The sequence below is a fragment of the Podarcis tiliguerta genome (assembly GCF_965153285.1).
Source record: "Podarcis tiliguerta genome assembly, chromosome: 17".
NCBI classification, from domain to species: Eukaryota; Metazoa; Chordata; class Lepidosauria; order Squamata; family Lacertidae; genus Podarcis; species Podarcis tiliguerta.
The window spans coordinates 4,562,988-4,575,386 of record NC_139550.1 but is presented as its reverse complement, the minus strand read 5'-3'; positions in this window follow the sequence as shown (position 1 = coordinate 4,575,386).

Below are 12,399 nucleotides of genomic sequence, written 5' to 3'. Positions count from 1 at the left end.
TTCATCTTCTTTACCCTAATATGCAGATATCTTTTGGGCTAGAAAGTTACACTGCAAAATTCAAAGAAGTGCAAATTTATAGGACAGCTGTGTTTTGAGTTTGCATGAAACATGAAACAATTTTCATGAAGTATGGATGGGGTAGGCTTGTGTTAGAATCCAAACCAGAGCAAATTTCTATCCCATGCCTACCTATGACATAGCACTATACACCATTATACTTGTACTTGGGCTATGTGTGGAGGAATTATTTTAATTAGTAACATTATGCTAATGAGTGGAAACCAAGCACTGAAAATTTTAACAAATCTATCTCCTCCTCGATAGCCATTGACTTGCCAGCATTTTTCCTCCTCCTGTCTCTCCTGATTCTAGTGATCTTCTGCATCGATGCAATCAAGGAAATTCTCCTCTGTTAATTAAAAAATAATTGCCATTTATCATAAATTGCCAAGTTTTCTTAGAACAGCACAGACTGCTTCCCACATCCAAGAGTCCCACAAACTCATGCACACAATAAAGGCATCAAATCCCTTGTAAGGCTTAGCAAATTGCGCACTCTGTCTCTCATTAGGTTTTTGGCGTTTTTTTACCTCCTCTTGTTCCAGAAAAGCTGTGTTCTTGAGTCAAATACAGCACATCAGTGGCTGAGACACACTAATTAAATTTCTGCAGTTGCAGTTGGGAATAGGAAGCCGAAGACTCTACATTAACTAATTCAGATCCAAAATGTGAAGGGATGCTAATTATTTTTGCTATTCACTATTCAAAAGGGATGATGAGCTACCTGGTATTTCTGAATTTGCTGTTTTGTTGATTATGCTTCAAGTGTGCTCCACACATCAGTGACTGATGCAAACCTAATGAAGTCAAAAGGTGCCCAAGTAAATTGCAGTCACAAGATGAAAATCCAAATGCAAGTGTTCATCAGCGGAAATAAATATCCAATTCTGATTTGTCAAAACAACTTGTGACTTCCCTCTCTTTTCAGACTTATCAACTGGTTTCCCTTGCTCATTGACCTCTTTCTGCCTAGCTGAAACTCCCTGGCCCCTGCCCCTTTCCCCTTCCCTCTCTGAATCCCACCCATTGGACTGTAAAGCCTCGGAGCTTTGCTCTTTACCAGTGCCCCATTCATTGAGAGGGAGGAGGAGGGAAGTGAGCGGCAAAACAGACCATCTAGGAGATGTGCATCACTCTACCTGCAAGGTTGGCAAACACAAAGCCCTCTGCACAGCAGCACACAGAGACATTTCCAGGTCGCCCCTTCTGCACATCACCAGCCATTGGTGCCAACTCCAGAGGGCCCTGGGTGCCTGGGCACCCATAAAATTTTCACTGTGGGTGCCCGGCCTTGGCTGCCCCCCCCCCACCACCTGCTGCCTTACCTCTGGCTCCACAGTGGTGACTGGGCTGGGGCTGGGGCCTCCACCGTGGGGTCTCTGTTGGAGCCCACTGCAGCCTCACCACCAACACAGAAGCAGGGAAGCGGCGCCTGAGAGCTGCTGGAGCTGGTGGATGAAATCCTGCCATTCTGAGATCCTGGAGCTGAAGCCTGGATACACGGTGCAAGGCAGCAGTGCGGCTGGTGGCAGTGCTGCAGTGCTGTGGGTGGCGGTCAGCTCAGCGGGATCCCACCTTCGTCGCCAGTGAAATATACTCAGAGTCGAGAGTGGATTTCATGCTCTTTATTCAGCTCATAGTGGTGAGCAGGAATGAAAGTTTCCCCAAAGTATCTGCTTTATATACATTATTTACACAATGGGCTGCACATGATTGGCTAATTCCAGAATTCTCCTGTAGGCCAATCAGGTTGTGGATTCACTTCCATCTGGAGCTGGATTGGGTGGCTCCTGCAGACCAATCATACTGCTGCATTGTTCTAGGACCAATCAGACTGCTGCATTCTGAATCCTATTGTTCTAGAACCAATCAGACTGCTGCATTTTGGGTCCTATTATTCTAGGACCAATCAGACTGCTGCATTTTGGATCCTATTCAACTCAGTACATAACACCCGATCTCTCCACTGCTTTGCCTGGCTTTGAACCTGTGAAGTGGCATCCTTGGTCCTACCCAGAGACACCTGTGGAGGGGCTCCACTCGCAGCTTCCCCTCTCAAGGCCCAGCAGAGTGGGACTGATCCATCCTAGAGAGCGAAGCGGCTCTGTCTTTGCTCACTTGCCAGGCCAAAATTGGGCAACCATGCAAGCATCATCATCATCATTTATTTATACCCCACTGATCTGGCTGGGTTTCCCCAGCCACTCTGGGCAGCTCCCTACAGAATATTAAAAACACACCAAAACATCAAACATTAAAAACTTCCCAATACAGGGCAGCCTTCGGATGTCTTCTAAAAGTCAGATGGTTGTTTATTTCCATGACATCTCATGGAAGGGTGTTCCACAGGGCAGGTGCCACTACCAAGAAGGCCCTCTGCCTGGTTCCCTGTAACCTCACTTCTTGCAGTGAGGAAAGGCCCTCGGAGCTGGACCTCAGTGTCCGGGCTGGAGGGTGGAGATGTTCCTTCAGGTACACTGACCCAAGGGCGTTTAGGGCTTTAAAGCCTGCATGGTTTGCTGAGGTGGGCAGGGGGTGGCAGGAGCCTCGGAGGGTCTCTTGGGTGGCAGCCTGACCTTTGGCTGGCAACCTCTGCACAGCAGCGGCGCACACATGTGATGTCACGACGTCACCACATGCATGCACCACTGAGCACCCACTGGCTGGGGCCCAAGATGAAGTCCATGATGAAATGGCTCTGCCAAATAAATTCTCTGTTCTCACGTTCAGAAAAGGGTTGACAAGCCCCTTTTTCTGAGCCTTGGTTTGTGCAGGAGAAAACAGTGGAGGTTCCTAGTGAATTGTGGTCCATGCAAACCCCTTTGATTGGAGACTTTGCTGGGGGAGGGCAGGAAGAAAGCTCTCTTAGGACTGTTGAGAATTCTGTTCCACCTTAAGGAACAGACATGGGATTGTTACGTGTCACATGTCTGTTTACATTCCAGCACAGCTTGCTGGGAACTTCCGTTTGTGTATAGCTTTTTGCTTTTAGCTGTTCTGTCTGAGACGACAAGAGAGAGAGAGAGAACATGTTTCTTTGTCCTGATTTATGATTAAGAAATCTGTAGTTGTAGTATTGCGGGAAGCGGGTGGCGCTGTGGGTAAAAGCCTCAGCACCTAGGGCTTGCCGATCAAAAGGTCGGCGCGCTCCCGTTGTTCGGTCCCAGCGCCTGCCAACCTAGCAGTTCGAAAGCACCCCCGGGTGCAAGTAGATAAATAGGGACCGCTTACTAGCGGGAAGGTAAACGGTGTTTCCGTGTGCGGCTCTGGCTCGCCAGAGCAGCGATGTCACGCTGGCCACGTGACCCGGAAGTGTCTCCGGACAGCGCTGGCCCCCGGCCTCTTGAGTGAGATGGGCGCACAACCCTAGAGTCTGTCAAGACTGGCCCGTACGGGCAGGGGTACCTTTACCTTTACCTAGTTGTAGTATGCTTCCACAAGCCTCACGCCTATCTGCTGATAGTGTGCCCTGGCTGAATATGTCACTGATTTATGTCGGTGATGGTCTTTGCAGCGGGATGGCTGGAAGGAGATGGCCCAGCCGGGGCTAGCCAGCTGGCCTCCTGGCCCTCTGCATGTCAACAAGGACCTGAGTTTAACTTCCAAGCTGCCAGTGGTTCATCCCAATGCTAAGGCTCCTGCCCAAACCAGGACTGAGCGGCAGAAAGCATAATATACCCTGTCGATCCAGGCATGCTCTGCTAATGAGCTAAGCCCTCTAGAGGCACAGTTAGAGCGCAACTTGTGGAAAATGTAAGCCACGTGACAGGCCCAATCAACCTCAGAGCTAGACCGGGGAACACTGAGATACCAGAGGGAGCCAATCAGCAGGTTTCCATCATCACCAGCTTCCTGGAGGGATTCGATGTGGAATGAAAACAGTCCAATGGGAAACAGCTAGAGAGCCTGTCGCACATCAGCATATCTATGTGGCAGGCAGCTTCCTCGAAGGCGACTCTCCACGCCTGGCATCTCACGCAGCTTTGCACATGACTCTTTTCCCTTTCAGTCATGCTGATCCATAGCTGGCAGATACCCTCCCTCTCCGGGTGGCAAGCTGCTTTCATCACACAGACGGCATTCACCGCTTCCCAGCAGCAGGCCTGCTCTTCCCTGTTCCTCACCCGACAATACAGTAATGGGGCAAAGACCCAAGGAAGAAAATGGGGGGAACAGAGTGCCTGCATCTTCACTGAGTGCTCTAGAGGGATGGTCAACCTGAGAGTAGCCTCGGTTATTTATTGGGAAGCAACCAAGTGCCCCACGGAAGACCTTACATTCTTCAAACAAAAACATCTTGGAGGTCCCAGGCCACAGGGAGGTTAGGCTGGCCTCAACCAGAGCCAGGGCTTTTTCACCTGTGGCTCCAATCTGGTGGAACGCTCTGTCACAAGAGACCAGGGCCCTGCGGGACTTGACATCTTTCCGCAGGGCCTGCAAGACAGAGCTGTTCCACCAGGCCTTTGGCCAGGGCACAGCCTGACCCCCTCCTTTGGCAATCCTCACAGAACTCTAGCCCAATGGTTGCCATTAATCGGATTTGAACTGATTTTATAATGAAATGATTTTAGAACGTTGTATTATTTTACTGTTGTTAGCCACTCTGAGCCCAGCTTCAGCTGGGGAGGGCGGGATATAAATTAAAATATATATATTATTATTCCGTCCAACATTTCTCCGATAAAAATAGGGACATCCCATTCAATAAGAATTTTTTTTTTTTTTATTCACCGCCCATCTGAGTGGGTTGCCACAGCCACCCTGGGTGGCTTCTAAAATATATAACAACATAATAAAACCTTAAACATTAAAAAAGAAACTTCCCTGTACAGAGCTGCCTTCAGATGTCTTCTAAAGGTTGTTCAGTTACTTATCTCCTTGGCTCAGGGGTGGCATAACTCCATACCCTCCAACGTGAACCAATGAGTCTCCATTCAGTTTGAAGAAGCTTGTTTCGTTCCTATGCTTGTTCTGCACATACTTACGTATCTACCAGGCTACCAGGCTGGGGCATAGACCTGCTGCACAAAAGGATATATACACAATGGCTCCCGCTTTGCAAAGACCAGGCTGGATTAGAAGGGATGGTATTATTCTCTTGCCCGCTTTGGATCAGGTTTAACGTCTGGGGCTTTCAAATTACAGGGCTCCTGCAGCCTGCCATTAGCGTGCAGCAGGAAGACTCTGGTTGACTGCAGCAGTGAAAATGCAGAAAAATCAAGCCCACCCTCCAACACTCGGAGGAATCGGAGGGAAGGCAGCAGGGCAGGAATGGGAAGAAATAACCACCAAAGAACACTAACAGTGCAATCCTAATCAAGTCTACCCAGAAGTACGTACTACTGAATTCAGTTGGGTTTGCTCTTAGGTTGGGATTGCATTCATTCTGGCCTACATGTTGTGTAGACATGTGTTCCATTGAAAGCTGGAGGCCAAGGGCAGCTGCAGGCAAGGGCTGGTGGCAGGCCTGGTGGCAGCACAGATTCACGGGGCAGGGAATGGGAGCGGATCTGGGGTGAGTTGGGGGAACTTTGCCTACAGCAGCAAATAACCAGCTCATAACCAGCCACAATGGCCATGACCAATGCAGTAGGTCAAGGATACTTTAGTTCTTCTCCTGTAGTCAAATATTATCAAGGAGCTGTCAAGGAGCCAGGTCAACCACTGGACAGGCCCACGGGATGCAATGATGCAATGAGCTTTTTATTAGCAGAAAATAACAACAAAGTACACTGGTACCTCGGGTTACAGACGCTTCAGGTTAGAGACTCTGCTAACCCAGAAATAGTACCTTGGGTTAAGAACTTTGCTTCAGGATGAGAACAGAAATCGTGCAGCAGCGGTGTGGCAGCAGTGGAAGGCCCCATTAGCTAAAGTGGTATCTCAGGTTAAGAACAGTTTCAGGTTAAGAACGGACCTCCGGAACGAATTAAGTTCTTAACCTGAGGTACCACTGTAGTGTGCTCTGGTCTGTCTTAATCCAGCTGAGATGTTGCTGAAACTGACTGCTCCTACCTCCACCCTTCCTATGCTAGCCTTTCACTCTGCATCCCTGCCAAGCAGACAATGGCTGTGTCAAGGGGGTGAGCTTCTCTGGGCCTGTGTGGCCCGTTGCTCAGCAACGTGCAGGACTCTTCTCGAGTGGGGTGTCAGATGGGGAGGAGAGCCTGCAGGACTGGGGCTGTCCTGCTGCTGTGTAGCAGGGGCAACCTCTGTCTGAATCTGCACTCACACTATGACTCTCAGCCTCTAACCTTGTTTTGAGAGCCAGTGTGGCGTAGTGGTTAAGAGCAGTAGACTAGTAATCTGGTGAACCGGGTTCGCGTCTCCGCTCCTCCACACACAGCTGCTGGTGACCTTGGGCTAGTCACACTTTTTTGAAGTCTCTCAGCCCCACTCACCTCACAGAGTGTTTGTTGTGAGGGAGGAAGGGAAAGGAGATTGTTAGTTGCTTTGAGACTCCTTTGGGTAGTGATAAAGCGGGATATCAAATCAAAACTCTCCTCCTCCTCCTCCTCCTCCTCCTCCTTTTGGAAGGGCCTTGATCACTCAAACTCCCTGCTACTAACACATGGGTAGGCAAACTAAGGCCCGGGGGCCAGATCCAGCCCCATCGCCTTCTAAATCTGGCCTGTGGACGGTCCACGAATCAGCATGTTTTTACATGAGTAGAACATGTGCTTTTATTTAAAATACATCTCTGGGCTATTCGTGGGGCATAGGAATTCTTTCATTTCCCCCCAAAAAAATATAGTCTGGCCCCCACAAGGTCTGAGGGACAGTAGACCGGCCCCCTGCTGAAAAAGTTTGCTGACCCCTCTTCTAGCACCTCTCAGCTTGCCCCTTCTGCAGACTGCCCAGGAACGCCCTCCCACCAGCTCTACCTCTCTTTCAAATCAGAACCAATGAAGGCGGTGAAGGTCCTGTGTGAGTGTCTGGAGGCGGTTGGAGGATGGATGGCAGCTAACAGATTGAGGTTGAATCCTGACAAGACAGAAGTACTGTTTTTGGGGGACAGAGGGTGGGCAGGTGTGGAGGATTCCCTGGTCCTGAATGGGGTAACTGTGCCCCTGAAGGACTCACAGCTGTCCATGGAGGCACAGGTCAAATCTGTATCCAGGGCAGCTGTTTACCAGCTCCATCTGGTACGTAGGCTGAGACCCTACCTGCCTGCAGACTGTCTTGCCAGAGTGGTGCGTGCTCTGGTTATCTCCCGCTTGGACTACTGCAATGCGCTCTTACGTGGGGCTACCTTTGAAGGTGACCCGGAAACTACAACTAATCCAGAATGCGGCAGCTAGACTGGTGACTGGGAGCGGCCATCGAGACCATATAACACCGGTCTTGAAAGACCTACATTGGCTCCCAGTACGTTTCCGAGCACAATTCAAAGTGTTGATGCTGGCTTTTAAAGCCCTAAACGGCCTCGCTCCAGTATACCTGAAGGAGCATCTCCACCTCCATCGTTCTGCCCGGACACTGAGGTCCAGTTCTGAGGGCCTTCTGGCAGTTCCCTCACTGCAAGAGGCCAAGTTATAGGGAACCAGGCAGAGGGCCTTCTCGGTAGTGGCGCCCGCCCTGTGGAACGCCCTCCCATCAGATTTCAAAGCGATAAACAACTACCTGACATTCAGAAGACATCTGAAAGCAGCGCTGTTCAGGGAAGTTTTTAATATGTGACATTTTAGTGTATTTTTCATCTTTGTTGGAAGCCGTCCAGAGTGGCTGGGGAAACCCAGCCAGATGGGCGGGGTACAAATAATAAATTATTTTTATTTTTATTTTATTTTTATTTTTTTTATTATTATTATTAGTCATCTGTGCCCTCCCTGGGGGGCTCTTCAGTGGGTGGCTCCCATTACTCTTCCTTAGCCAGCCTGTCCCTGCCATCTATGTAGTACTGGCACCATCAAGTGCAAGTAGCTCAAGCTGCCACATCAAACCTCTTCCCAGGTGAGAGCTTATATAAAGCCAAGACAGCATCAGTGACAACAAAAACCTTCCATTGATTTATCCTTTATTAGCTCTCCTTTAGCAATAGCAAACAGGCACTCGGCTTAAATTCTGCAGGGCCGGTAATACAGGCATACCCAATTTGAAGCACAGATGTGCAGTGGGGGGCAGGGGGCAGGGAGGAAGGGAAAGGGAAATATGGATTGCAGTTTTCCCCTCAATCGATATTGTTCCATCCTGCCAAGACAGCATGAATAACATGCCTGCTGGGAAGCACAGGGGTTAATTACCACTGGAAATGTACGAACTTCCCCGAGATCTATGTGACCAGGTTAGCCCAAAGACTGATTACCATGATGAAAAAGCCATTAAGATCAAGACAGTCTGTCTCGTGGCCAATCCCTCAGACAGAGTTCTTGGGTTCACCTTGACGATACACTGTTGATAAAGATGATACTTTCTCCCTTTTTCCCCCTAGCACACTCATTCGGCTTCTGCATTTTCTTGTTGGGAGTTAAGTGGTGATTTATTGCTTAATTAGGCACCATGAGCCTGGCATAATACAAAATTATGTGGGAATGCCTGCTGGACTTTGTAGAGACTGTTTACAACTGGAATCTACCATGGCCATAATTTTCTTTCTTTATATATATTTTTATTAGTTTTACATAAAAGGTATACATCATAAACATAATATTTTCACACTTTTTAAAAAGAGTAATTTCAAACCTTGAGACCTCCTCCCTTCCCTCCATGGGTTCCTATTCTAAATTTTATTCCTGCATCTTTTACTGTAATCTATATGTTATATGGAAGTGAGAGCTGGACCATAAAGAAGGCTGATCGCCGAAGAATTGATGCTTTTGAATCATGGTGCTGGAGGAGACTCTTGAGAGCCCCATAGACTGCAAGAAGATCAAACCTCTCCATTCTTAAGGAAATCAGCCCTGAGTGCTCACTGGAAGGACAGATCCTGAAGCTGAGGCTCCAATACTTTGGCCACCTCATGTGAAGAGAAGACTCCCTGGAAAAGACCCTGATGTTGGGAAAGATGGAGGGCACAAGGAGAAGGGGACGACAGAGGACGAGATGGTGGGACAGTGTTCTCGAAGCTACCAGCATGAGTTTGACCAAACTGCGGGAGGCAGTGGAAGACAGAAGTGCCTGGCGTGCTCTGGTCCAGGGGGGTCACGAAGAGTCGGACACGACTAAACAACTAAACAGCAACAACAATCCAAAATCCATGTTACATTACAAGTGTCATTGTATTCCTGCCCATGATTTCAAATGTTTACACAGTTATCTCTCAAATATGTTAGAAAGTCATTCCATTCTTTTAAAAATACTTGGTCTTCCTGATTTCTGATCTTTACCACCAGTCTTGCCATTTCTGCATATTCCATCAGCTTGGCCTGTCACTGTTCTCTGGGCGGTATTGTTGGGATACTGCCAGGGAGACAAAGTCCATCATAACTCCACGTTGTCTCCGGACGTCCATTGATCTCCCGTAGACACGCAGTATCGGCAATTAGCGACACGAGCTCCAGAAATAGCTTGTGACATTCCAGAGCCGTGCACGCTCTATCAGCTGATAATGCACAGCGAAAGATGCACCCAGGAGAGCATTATTTACAAGTTTATTTAGCGTTGATCAGAACAAAGAAAAACATGACTGCCTGCTTCAGTGTTCCGGCAGAGAGAGACAGAGAAACAAAAGCAAAAGCACAACATAAACATCCTGTGAAACAGGAAATATGCAGGCTGTGACACAAACATCCTGCTCCCTTTTAAGGTGGAACAGAAATATCCTAACAGGTTTATCTTTTTCTTTCCATCTCTGGGCAAGAAGCATCCTATGGCCATGGTTTTCAGTTACCATTGTCTTTCATGAATTTGTCTGTACCTAACTATTGCCGATTATTCACCAAAGCCAGACTAAATGTATTTCCATCAGAAGTACTAAACAGCAGACTGTCTGGAATAGGCCCGATCAGAATAGGCTCTGCTTATGATCCAAGGGTGTCAACTCCATGAAGCACATCGTACTGCACTGTGAGCAGTTCAAACAAGCCAGGGATCAATTAATTAAACCCCTATTGGTAAACCTAACTGGAAAATCCAAAACCTTCCACCTTAAGTACCTCCTTGGAGATATGTCAAATGATACTACCCTGGTCATGGCTCAGTTCGTCTCGGAACAGAAACATACATGCTCTGGATAAAACATAGTGACCGCCTTAGAATCCTTTCTTTGCATTTCTGTTTTACTTTGCTTTTGAAAATGTTTTTGTGAGTCTTTGGACGGAAATAAAGAAACCAGATCAGGTTATCATTGGTAAAGGAAATGCTTTGCTGGTCATAAACAGAGGTTTCACAGGACCCAGGACCCACATGCAAACAGTTAAGGAAATACAGTGGTACATCAGGTGAAGAAGAAGAAGAAGAAGAAGAAGAAGAAGAAGAAGAAGAAGAAGAAGAAGAAGAAGAAGAAGAAGAGTTTGGATTTGATATCCCGCCTTTCACTCCCTTTAAGGAGTCTCAAAGTGGCCTACATTCTCCTTTCCCTTCCTCCCCCACAGCAAACACTCTGTGAGGTGAGTGAGGCTGAGAGACTTCAGAGAAGTGTGACTGACCCAAGGTCACCCAGCAGCTGCATGTGGAGGAGCGGAGGCACGAACCCGGTTCCCCAGATTACGAGACTACCGCTCTTAACCACACCACCACACTGGTTAAGAACTTAGGTAAAACTTTAGCTAATGGGGCCTCCCACTGCTGCCGCGCCACCAGAGCACGATTTCTGTTCTCATCCTGAAGCAAAGTTCTTAACCCGAAGTACTATTTCTGGGTTAGCAGAGTCTGTAACCTGAAGCGTATGTAACCTGAAGCATATGTAACCCGAGGTACCACTGTAACACTGTGGCACTCCCTTTGGGGGCCCCTGCTTCTTGCAACTGGGACCTAAGGGAAAGACTTACTATAAAATCAGTAATTGCACAGGATTTTCCAGCCAGAAAGCACACGGAATCCTGTTTGAGGGTGCTCTGTCCTCAGCAATATAAACTTCATTATGAATGTAAGTGCATGCAGCAGCCTCATTATAGCACTGCGGCAGTAAGAGGCGTCTCTCTCCCTTCTTCTCTGCTGGAGCAGAGACAAATCTAAACTGCAGGCCTCTTGAATAGCCTGCAAACAGAAAGCCATGCAGAGATGAGGTCACATTCAAGCCGATTCACACTTTTTTTAAAAAAGCTGACATTGGTTTAAAAGTTGCTGAGTCCTCAGCAGTCAGCTGGAGCAGTAAGCAGCTTCAGAAGGGTGAGGTGGTCCAAGCAGAGTCTTACGTCAATACAGATAGAGCATTAGCTTAAAATCCTACAAATTAAAAAAGTTAAGAGCCTCAAATAAGTGAGTTTGAGAGGGCATTCAGATGAACGTTTTAAACAGCTGTTTGCACAAACCTTGCTTTCAGCAGTAAGGTAAAGGTAAAGGTACCCCTGTCCGTACGGGCCAGTCTTGACAGACTCTAGGGTTGTGCGCCCATCTCACTCAAAGAGGCCAAGGGCCAGCGCTGTCCAGAGACACTTCCGGGTCACGTGGCCAGCATGACATCGCTGCTCTGGAGAGCCAGAGCCGCACACGGAACGCCGTTTACCTTCCCGCTACTAAGTGGTCCCTATTTATCTACTTGCACCCAGGGGTGCTTTCGAACTGCTAGGTTGGCAGGCGCTGGGACCGAACAGCGGGAGCGCACCCCGCCACGGGGATTCAAACTGCCGACCTTTCGATCGGCAAGCCCTAGGCACTGAGGCTTTAACCCACAGCGCCACCGGCGTCCCCAGCAGTACAGGGCCCTAAATATCAGGAACTGGGAATAAATGGTAGGGCAGAATTATTATTATTATTATTATTATTATTATTATTATTATTATTATTATTATTATTTATATGCTGCCCATCTGATTGGGTTTCCCCAGCCACTCTGGGCAGCTCCCAACAAAGTATTAAAACACAATAAAACTTCAAACATTAAAAACTTCCCTGTACTTCTGAAGCTGCCTTCAAATGTCTTCCAAAAGTCATATATTTGTTTATTTCCTTGACATCTGACAGGAGGGTGTTCCACAGGGCTGGTACGACTACCGAGAAGGCCCTCTGCCTGGTTCCCTGTAACCTCACTTCTCACAGTGAGGGAACCGCCAGAAGACCCTCAGAGATGGCCCTCAGTGTCTGGCTTGAATGATGGAGATGCTCCTTCAGGTATACAGGGCCAAGGCTGTTTAGGTCTTTGAAGGTCAGCACCAACATTTTGAACTGCAACCTTTAACTGCTCTCTGCATGCATTTGTTTTTCTCTGTATAGAAGCTCAGCGTTGACAACTGGTGG